An 11,356-nucleotide genomic window follows, 5' to 3' on the forward strand; every position below is an offset into this window, starting at 1 on the left:
GTTCCGGACCTGTAACCCAGGAGACTCCTCCTCTCCTCATGATCTCCTCTTGTGACCATAAGGAACTAATAAGCCTAGACGCAATTGCGTCCCCCTTGTTTCCAGTCATCTTGGGGCTACCTTGGTTGAAGGCACACAACCCCCAAATCGACTGGACCTCTGGAGTCCTCAAGTTCCCGTCTACCTACTGCTTGAATTCCTGCCTGCCTGACTCTCTCAGCTCCTCCAGAACCTTGCTGTGCCTAGAATCTGATCCAGATTTATGCTCTGTTGTGCCTGAGGCTTATCATAATTTTCTGGACGTTTTCAGCAAACGTGGGGCTGAGACCCTTCCCCCTCATCGTCCTTATGACTGCCCTATAGAGCTGCTTCCAGGGGCCGAGATTCCGTTTGGTCGTATCTACCCACTATCCGAACGGGAGTTGGAGGTTCTTAAGGAATACGTGGACGAAAGCTTAAAGAAGGGTTTCATCCGTCAATCTACTTCACCAGCAGGAGCAGGAATCTTTTTTGTAGAAAAAAAGGATCACTCTCTCCGTCCTTGTGTGGATTACCGAGAGTTGAATAAAGTCACGGTTAAAAACCGATATCCTCTCCCCTTGGTTCCAGAACTCTTTCAGAGATTAAGGTCTGCTGTCTTGTTTACCAAATTAGACTTACGTGGGGCCTACAATTTGGTTCGTATCCGCGAAGGGGACGAGTGGAAAACGGCGTTCCGTACCAGGTTTGGGCATTTCGAGTACCTGGTGATGCCCTTCGGTCTCTGCAACGCCCCGGCTACATTCCAGCATTTTGTAAATGACATCTTCAGAGACTGGCTTGACACCTTCGTAATTGTCTATTTAGACGATATTTTAATCTTTTCTGCATCTCTGGACCAGCATCGGGAGCACGTCAGGAACGTTCTCGGCCGCCTCCGCCAACATGGACTCTATGCTAAGGCTGAGAAATGTGAATTTGAACAGCAAAGCATCCAGTTTTTGGGCCTGATCATATCCACCGAAGGAGTTAGGATGGATCCTCAAAAAGTTTCAGCTATCCTGGATTGGCCGGCTCCATCTGACAAAAAGGGGGTGCAGCGCTTTGTTGGATTTGCAAATTTTTACAGGAGATTCATTAAGGGGTTCTCTACCATCATCTTCCCTATCACACAGCTTACCAAGCAGAACATTCGCTTCCATTGGTCCCCTGAAGCCCAGACCGCCTTCTCAGTCCTGAAAAAGCTGTTTACTACTGCTCCCATCCTGAGACACCCTGATCCCACCTTACCTTACCTCCTTGAGGTAGATGCCTCAGAAGTGGCTGTAGGGGCTGTTATCTCCCAAAGACAGGGAGTTAAAGACTTGGTACACCCTGTAGCCTTCTTTTCCCGCAAACTCTCCCCAGCGGAGAGAAACTATGATGTGGGCGATCGTGAACTTTTGGCCATCAAGGTGGCACTCGAGGAGTGGCGATATTTACTCGAAGGGGCAGCACATCCCATCCTTATCTTCACCGACCACAAGAACCTTGAATATTTGAGATCTGCTAAACGGCTGAGACCACGCCAGGCACGGTGGGCTCTGTTCTTTTCAAGGTTCGCGTTTCATATTACTTACCGACCTGGTTCCAAGAACGTCAAACCGGACGCACTCTCCCGCATGTTCGATGACCCGAAGGAAATTCCTGTACCTGACACCATCCTGTCTGAAGGTAACTTTCTTCTTCCATTAACTAATCTGATGGCTCATATTAAACAGGCTTCTGTGAGTATTCCTTGTCTTCCTGAAATTTCTCTGGTGCCTAAGGATGGTTTGCTATGGTTTGGGGACAAGATCTTCGTTCCAGAAGATGTCCGAATGTCGGTTCTGGGTTCTTGTCATGACCATCCCTTGGCAGGTCACTTTGGAGTCCGTAAGACCCTTGACTTGCTGCAGCGTACATTCTGGTGGCCTGACCTGGAAAAAAGTTGTAGGGACTACGTGTCTTCCTGTGCTGTGTGTTCCCGAAGCAAGCCCGCGAGAAGTAAGTCATGGGGTCTCCTTAGACCACTTCCAGTTCCTGATAGACCGTGGAGGATGATCGCCATGGATTTTATTGTGGAACTTCCTCCTTCTAAGGGATGCTCTGCCATTTTTGTTGTTGTGGATCGATTGTCTAAAATGGCCCATTTTTTGCCCCTCAGGGGTACTCCCTCTGCCAAGGAAACCGCAGAAGTCTTCATAAAAGAGATTGTTAGGCTTCACGGGGTACCTGCAAATATTGTCTCTGACAGAGGGGTGCAGTTCACCTCACGCTTCTGGAAAGCATTATGCAGTCTGTTGAAAATTGAATTATCCTTGTCTTCTGCTTACCACCCACAGACTAATGGGCAGACCGAGAGGACCAACCAGACCTTGGAACAGTACATTCGGTGTTTTACCACCTTTGTTCAAGACGATTGGGTGGCCTTGCTGCCATTTGCAGAGTTTGCCTATAATAATGCTAAACATTCTGTTACTGGACAATCTCCATTCTTCTCAAACTACGGCTTCCACCCATCCTTCTTGCCCGATATTCCGTCTGACTCTGGAGTCCCTGCAGTACAGGACACTATTAATTTCTTTGCTCGCAACAGCAAATTACTGCAAGAAGCCATACTTAAGGCACAAACGGCATCTAAGAAGATCTTTGATAGAAGAAGAAGGGGAGAATTAATTCTTCAACCAGGTGACCAGGTTTGGTTGTCCACAACTAACCTCCGTTTAGCCTGTCCATCTAAAAAATTGGCTCCCAGGTTTATTGGACCCTTTCCGGTCAAGAGGAAACTTAATGAAGTTTCCTATGAGTTATCTTTACCCAATTCACTCCGCATTCACCCAGTATTTCACGTCTCCTTGTTAAAGCCTGCAGTTCCCAATACCTTCCCTGGTAGGAGTTCAGAGCCACCCGAACCTGTAATCGTTGATGGAGATGTGGAATATGAAGTAGAAGCTATTGTGGACTGCCGGAAGAGAGGAAACCTGTTACAGTACCTTGTCAAGTGGAAGGGTTATGGTCCAGAAGAAAACTCTTGGGAGCCTGAACGAAACATCCACGCTATGGAACTCATCCAGGCTTTCTTTCGCAGTCACCCACAAAAGAGAAACCTATTGGGCACCCGGAGGTTGCCCTTAAGGGGGGGGCAATGTCAGGAACGCTCCCTGTGCACACTAAAGTGCTGTCATGAATCTGCCACCTAAGGGTTAACCTAGCTCAGACTAATTTCATTAATTGGCAATAGGCTGCCTTATTTAAGCACCTCAGAAGCACAGTGTCTTTGCTGTCTGATCTGAAGCTTCTCCTGTGTTCCTGAACCTGAAACCTTTTGTATCCAGTTTGATTCCTGTTTGACCTCCTGGCTTGTCCCTCACCTCGCTTGTCTGCTGCCCGCCCTGACCTCGGCTTGTTTGTGACCACTCTTTTGTCTTATCCTTGTCTGTTTATCTGCCACCAGATCCGGACCTGTTCACCTCCTGGCAGGGCAACCCCGAGGACCGCGACCTGGTGCTATACACGCAGCAAAATCCAACCTCACCATCTGAGGCTCTGGTGAAGACCGGTTGGCACTTAGATTCCGCACCTCGGGTTAGCCTGCGTCTACTGCCTGGGTGACTCGTCTGTGCTCCATCCCTCGGTGAGCTAGAGGCTACCCTCTGCACGTCAGGCTCGCCTCCAGAGTCCTGACACTATCCTATTCCTGAGTCTTGATAATGCTAGCTTCCAACAATGTTTGGTTTACGGCACCACCAACACCCAAGGCCCAATTTTTCTGCACCTGTATGACAAGTGCATGTAATTTCAATTTTTGTTTCTAATTTTTAACAGCAGGGCCTGTTCCTGCACCCAGAAAGAGTAACTGTGAGGAGTTACAGTGTTCAGGAACCACTAGGGATGGGTGAATGGTTTGGGTCGAGCATAAGTTTGGCCTAAACATCGCCCATTCAGGTACTCACCTAACACCTGAACTTTCTCGGCACTTAGCAGGATGTTCACCCGCTCAGCACACAGTCAATAGGTTGTTAAGGCTTCCCTGCCGAGAGCTGAATTAAAAAAAATAATTGTAAAAAGAAATGGTAAATTTTTTAAAAATGGGGTAAAAACAGCTTGGAGGACCCTTTTTAAAAAAAAAAATGTTGTCATGGGGGGGACTCTACGCCATTTTTAAATTTTTTTTATCTTTATTGCCGGGAACCGACAATTCATTACAGCCATGAGCAAGTTTAAATTAAATTTTTTCTTTTAGAAATGTCAGTATTGCTGCAGCAAGATCTATACATCGTACGTATGTGCCACTTTACAGGCAGACTAAGGGGACCCCACAGGCATGATATTTAAAGGAATTTTGCATTTTCATTGTTTCACTTTAGGCATCATTAAAATCACTGCTCCTGAAAAAACTACCGTTTTAAAAAAGATTTTTGCTTTGATGCACGTCTCCCAGTGCAGTACCGGGGTCCCCATACACTTTATATGACAATAAATTGCATATAAGCCTTAAAAATTAGGACTTTTAACTTTTTTATGTTTTTCTCCCATAGACTTTAATAGGTTTTGAATGTTCGCTAGAACTTTTCCCCTGTTTGAGATGTTCTGGTGCAAACTGAACAGGGGGGTGTTCGGCCCATCACTAGTCAGAATCATAATAAAAACATTAGGAAAGGCATCCCTAAATATAGTCTGTCAAGACACTTTAAGGAGGTGCACCAAAAAGACCCCTCACTCATAACTTTTTATGGTATAGATAAAATAAAGGGACATTGGAGAGGGGATAATAAGAAAATCAAAATAGCTCATAATGAAACAAAATTGATTTATTTATTAAATACTCTCCAGTCCGAAGGTCTCAACATAAACATAGACCTTTAGGCTCGGTTCACACTAGGGCGACCTGTGAGGCGACCTGGTCGCCTCACAGGTCGCCGCAGATCGCCTCCCATAGGGAAGCTGCGGACCCGTTCTAATAGGAGCGACACAAGTCGCTCCGACCTAGAAAAAGGGTCCGGAGCTTCTTTGGGGCGACCAGGAGGCGACCGCCATAGACTTCAATGTTATGAAGTCCGTGGCGGCCGCTCCGAGGTCGCGGCACGCTGCTCGCACCGCGACCTCGGAGGTCGCCACCCGAAGTAGCGTCGCGGTAATGTGAACCGGCGCTAACTGGTTTCATTTCTAATGATTAGATCATCCCACTTCCAGTATTTAACCACTTAAGTCCCGGAGGATTTTCCTGCTCGAAGACCAGGGCCTATTTTGTGATTCGGCACTGCGTGACTTTAACGGACAACTGCACGGTCGTGCGACGCTGTGCCCAAATGAAATTTACGTCTTTTTTTTCCCACAAACAGAGCTTTCTTTTGGTGGCATTTGATCACCTGTGCGATTTTTATTTTTTGTGTTATAAACAAAAAAATATCGTCAATTTGGAAAAAAATAACAATATTTTTCACATTTTTTTATATGAAATCCCCCCCCCCCCAAAAAATGTAAAAAATCTAATTTTTTTAACATTTTAGGCCAATTTGTTTTTTGCTACATATTTTTGGTAAAAAAAAATTGCAATAAGTGTATTTTGATTGGTTTGCGCAAAATTTATTGCGTTTACTAACTAAGGAAAAGATTTATGTCATTTTTATTGTTTTTTTTTTTAACTAGTAATGGCGACGATCTGCGTTTTTTTTTGCGGGACTGTGACATTGCGGCAGACAGATCGGACCCCTGACTAACATTTTTGACACTTTTGGGGGTACCAGTGACATTACTACAGTAATCAGTGCTATACATATACACTGTTACTGTAAAAATTACACCGGCAGGGAAGAGGTTAACTTTATTAGTGATCAAGGGGTTAAGTGTGTCCCTAGGGGCGTGATTCTAACTGTAAAGGGGCGTGGCTTGTGATGTAACCACAGAGACATACGATCCTACATAGCAGGATCGTATGATCTCTGTTCTTACATCAGGGAGAATGACAGGTGGCTTTGTTTACATCAGCCGCCTGCCTTTCTCCCTCTCCAGAGGGAGATCGTGAGTGGCCGGCGGACATCGGAGCCACCGGTCACTCGCGCGGGGATGCCCGTGAACAAGCGGGGGCGGGAGTGCGCCTCCGGCGGTGCGTGCTCGCCCCCTGCAGGCTCCTAGTACTATGTCACTTTGCCCAGGAGGGGCTGACTGCCGCAGTAAATATACTGTGGGCGGGCGGCAAGCGGTTAAATTACATTTTTCCTCCCTAATACACACTTTTATTTTTTTACATTTTATTTTTGACATAATATAAATATTTTTATTTTTTCTAAAGATTAGACAATCTTATTTCCAGCACTTAAATTATATTTTCCTCCCTAATACATTTTCATAATTAATGCTTCTTCCTTGATATAATATTTTTCTAGCCCAAAATGTCCCCCATGTGTACTCAAGGGTCAAATATATGTTTGTGTGCATATATCCATATGTATGTAAGTACATGTGTCCATATGTATATATACGTGTAATGTGCAGAATATGTATATGTCCATATACTGTATAAGTGTAATAATTCTTCATACATATTAATCGTTTTTTTATGTTATTTTTTAACCACGGCATCATAACAACCCGGTGGTAGCAGTTAATGGTCTAGGAATATGGAGTAACAGGGAACAACCACGGGGGGTTCTGGTATAATAACATCAGAGCATTATAAAAACATGGCTGCCGGTCATGTGATCTGAAAACTATGCAATTTCAGTTAACTATTTATGGGAATATACTGTTGGAAATCTAGTAAAAATGGCCACCAGTCACATGTCCTCGGGTTTCTAGGATACCGCTGTGTTTAAAATACCAGAAGATACGCCCCTCCCGATTACGTCAGTGTGATGAAACGCATAGGGAGGAGCTTCAGCGTCATTGTATCACTTCTGGTTTGAAGCCTTGGAATGCAAACACGCTCCCGAACTTCCTGATTTTAAATGCTGAATGTTTTCTTCTCAAAATGTAAGTGCAATATATGAGTTTTAAATAAAAACCTTTTAAAGCGATATCATACTATGGGGCATGCCCGCTGTTTTTATCTCCACATGTGATAGTCTCAGAGGAGTAAAGCAAAGGACCAAAAGGGAGGAGAGCCCTGAATATATGTACACAGCCACTATAGTGCTGTGAACGTGCATACACCCCTAAAGGGGAAAGACTGCTGGTATTTTAGGTCAACACGGGGGGAGCACGTGTGAAGACCACCGGTACATTGCGAGAGCTGTATATAAGTTTATGTACTCACTAATATCGGTTCTAGCACATGTCACTTTATCTTGGAATTCATTTTTGGATCTATACTGTTACATTATATTCTGTCTAGTTTGTCACTTCATTTAACATGGCACATGTCACTTTATTATACTTTTTGTACACATCAGGGGCGTAACTACAGGGGTTGCAATTGCAACCGGGCCCCATGCTCCAAGGGGCCTGTGCGGCTCCCCTGTACACCTGGATAGGAGGTGCGGTGGGGGCAGCATATAGAGAAATCACATTTTCCTCCTGTAGCTTCAGGTGGTAAATGGATGCTGCCCCTGCCACTTCTCTTGTCCAGTTCACTTGTGTTCTGCAGTCTCTGGGCCCCTGTGTGCTCCCCTGTTTCCCTCCCGCCATACTGTCCTGCCCCCCCCCCCCCCCCACACACACTGTGCTTCCTTCCCTCTCCTGCCGACTGCTGCAGGGGATGTGTCACAATAGAGAACCAGGAATGGGTGGGTAAACATGTAATTTACCAGCTCCTTCCTTTTCTGAATGGACAGAGTCATAGTCAGTGACATTGTAAATAAATAAAATAAAATGATAAAAAATAATACAATTAAAATACCAAAAAATAAAAACTACTGACACCAGTGGGTGAACTTCCAGGATCGCAAAGGTCACACTTGCGACCGGGCCCTGGCATTCCACCACAGTGGGGAGGCCCCAAGATGAGAGGACGGGGGCCCACTGCAGAACTTGTGAAAGGGTCCCGCTGACTGACCATAATAAAGGGCCTCGCAATTAAAGTAAAGGGCCCCAGGATCAGTGGGAAGAGCCCCAGGCTTGAAAGGAAGGGCCCCGGCCAGGGGTCTGGGGGGCCCTTCATGGTTTCTTGCACCAGGGCCCTGAAGATTCTAGTTACGCCTCTGGTACACATACACTATGTGTGGAGTAAGCACATAATAGGTCGTGCTTTTGTAAAATATTTGGGTTCAGACCAACCCAAGCCTGAACCTAAACTCATCACTACTCCTGAGCAGTGGCGGCCTGTCTATAGGGGGCGCAGGGACGCAGGGGCGCTGCCCCCCCCCCAATCTGTGGCCAGAAAAAAAAATTGAAAAAAAATTAAATTTTCAGCCCACTAGGGGCACCGGACCTAGTGGTGGGTATGGGGGGGCCTTTTGGGGGTCATCGGGGCGCAGAGCAATGCACCCCGACACTCCCCACTTTTGTGATGTCCTGGCTGTAATTGGTCCAGACTCCAGCCTGGACCAATCACACTGGAGGACATCCCGGGACCTGGTGACGTGACGCGTGGGGGCGGTGCGTGCGCCAGTCACTCACCGTCCCGGCGTCACGTGATCACCTTCCCATCCGCCGGCGCCGTCAGATAGCAGAGAGGAGAGCCACCGCCGCGCGTGAGGATTCGGAATCGGAAGTCAGAAGAAGAGAGTCAGTGAGTTCAGTTCGTCTCCAGTGAGTGACCACCGCACCACCAGTCTCCACTTCTTTGCACGCAGAGTCCGCATCCGCACTTCCGCAGACAGTGTAGTCCCGCCGCCGCCCCGGGCACGCCATGCAGGTCACCGTCCGTGACTAGTGAGGTAAGTGTTTAAGTGATGCCTCAGGGGGGGGGACCTATTTTTTGGTATGGTGTCTGGTCATGAACACATGAGTGAGGATGGACTCACTACATTGGGGGCACGCATGCTGATCTCTGCATTGGGGGGCATGTATGCTGGTCACTGCATTGGGGGCATGTATGCTGGTCACTACATTGGGGGCACGCACGCTGATCTCTGCATTGGGGGCATGTATGCTGGTCACTACATTGGGGGCACGCACGCTGATCTCTGCATTGGGGGCATGTATGCTGGTCACTGCATTGGGGGCATGTACACTGGTCACTACAATGGGGGCATGTATGCTAGTCACTGCATTGGGGGCATGTATGCTGGTCACTGCATTGGGGGCATGTACGCTGGTCACTGCATTGGGGGCATGTATGCTGGTCACTGCATTGGGGACACACGCTGATCTCTGCATTGGGGGAATGGTATGCTGGTCACTGCATTGAAGGGGGCATGTATGCTGGCTGATCTCTGCATTGAAGGGAGCATGTACGCTGGTCACTGCATTGAAGGGGGCATGTACACTGGTCACTGCATTGAAAGGGGGCACGCTGGTCACTGTGCATTGAAATGGGGTACGCTGGTCACTGTGCATTGAAATGGGGCACACTGGTCACTGTGCATTGAAAGGGGGCACGCTGGTCTCTCTGCATTGAAAGGGGGCACACTATACCTTAATTACTGAAGGCCCCTTTCACACTTTTGCGACCTCAAAGTCACGCAATTTTTTACAGCGTTTTTTGACGCAAAGCAATGCCTATTACATTTTTCTGTTTGCGCCCCCCCCCCCCCCCCAAAAAAAAAAATATTTTGAGCACCAGCTGCCACTGCTCCTGAGTGTTTCACAATAGGCACTTAGCCAGGCAAAGATCTTGGGCATGTTTACAGGAATGGAGCTGAGACACACATAGAAATAACTGCAGGTACAGACTATGGAAGTTTCATTTTTTTGGTTATAAAATAGCTACAGGATGTGGCAAGGGACCCTGAATGAACTAAGAACTGGAACACACAGACTTCTACAGAGAGGTAGTAAATTATAATTGTAGTGGGGCAGTGGTTATCCCCATTCATGACTTCATGACAACATACATCATACAGATTCTAGGAAGGGGGTTTGAATGGCTGTAGAAATGTGATGACTACTACTCCAATCTGCAGTCTGCAAATGGTCAATTACCTTGCTGTCATTTCCAAGTGTCTCGGCATGTAACTCCTATTAAAAGCTACAGGGGAAGCTTGTGTGCTTAGCGAGTACATGACTTCACTCTCTGTCCTGTGTTAATATCCTGACATCTATACAGTGTGGATTCTGTTACTTATAGTATGTAAGGTTTGCTGCCTCCCATTATCCCGCTACAGCTTTCCATTCCATTAGCCCCTAATGACAAATCTCTCTGTACAGATACAATAATATATAGCACATCTGTCTAGCAAATGACAATGCTGTCACTGTCAAGTTTAACCCTTTATAGTGTTATTCCTTCTGGGGTGATCTTTCCCACTGCTTATGTGCAAAAATGTTTGATTGTGCTGCCCTAAATAGCCAATGAGTTGCCACTTTGCATATTTTAACCTGCATAGGCGTGATCGCTTTTTTGCTTTGCAAAATACTCTCACTTTTCTTTCCCCATTATTTAAAAAAAGAGTTCCTGATCTGGATATTTATATTATATTGGTCCTGCTCTGGCCAATGTAACTATGCATATACCAAACCTGGCCGATCCCCCTGGGGGCCGGAAATCATTGTAGTAGACGCCGCTACTCCAGTAACCTCAACTAATTACCGGGTCCTGTGCCAAATGGCTACCCTGCTGCTTACTGGACACCTAGGTTTGCCTGCTCGGCACGGCGCCATTTAGATAATGCTTTGCATTTTCCCAATGAATGCAAAGCATTCTCTGATCGGACGAGGTGGAGAGTATGATGTCGCTGCCCTGCCTCTCCACCTCCACCTTTACCACGTGAAATGATGAATGTTTTTTATTCATTAAGAAAATGCAAAAGCATTCTCTGAATAGCACCAGAGCCAAGGTGGCTCTGAGGAAGAGGTAAATCCTCGAAACGTGTTAGCCTGCAGTACTGCTGGACATTCTATCTATTATGCGTAATGTCTCATCATGGACGGAAAGCCGCTCTTTGTATGTTAAGCTGTGATACATGCGTACTTTTGTGAGTATATCACTTATTCTTTTACTTATTAAAGATTTTTTTTGAGGATAATGCACTAGTCCTGTGCGTCCTCTGTTCAATTTTTTTGTGATTCCAAGTAGGCACCCTCCTGTGTTCATAATGCAGCAGGGCAGCTGATTTGCACAGGAGGAAGCAAGTGGAGATGACTGGAGTAGTGAGGTCTGCTACAGTCAGAGATGTATAGTAACTAAGTAGAACTACTTCACTACTGTACTTAAGTACTGAAAGGCGGTATCTGTACTTTCCTAGAGTAGAATTTTTTTCTCCTACTTCCACTTTTACTTCACTACATTTTTTTAATGATTTCAATACTTCTACTC

This window comes from Pelophylax lessonae (genome assembly GCF_965119305.1).
Source record: "Pelophylax lessonae genome assembly, chromosome: 12".
Lineage (NCBI taxonomy): Eukaryota > Metazoa > Chordata > Amphibia > Anura > Ranidae > Pelophylax > Pelophylax lessonae.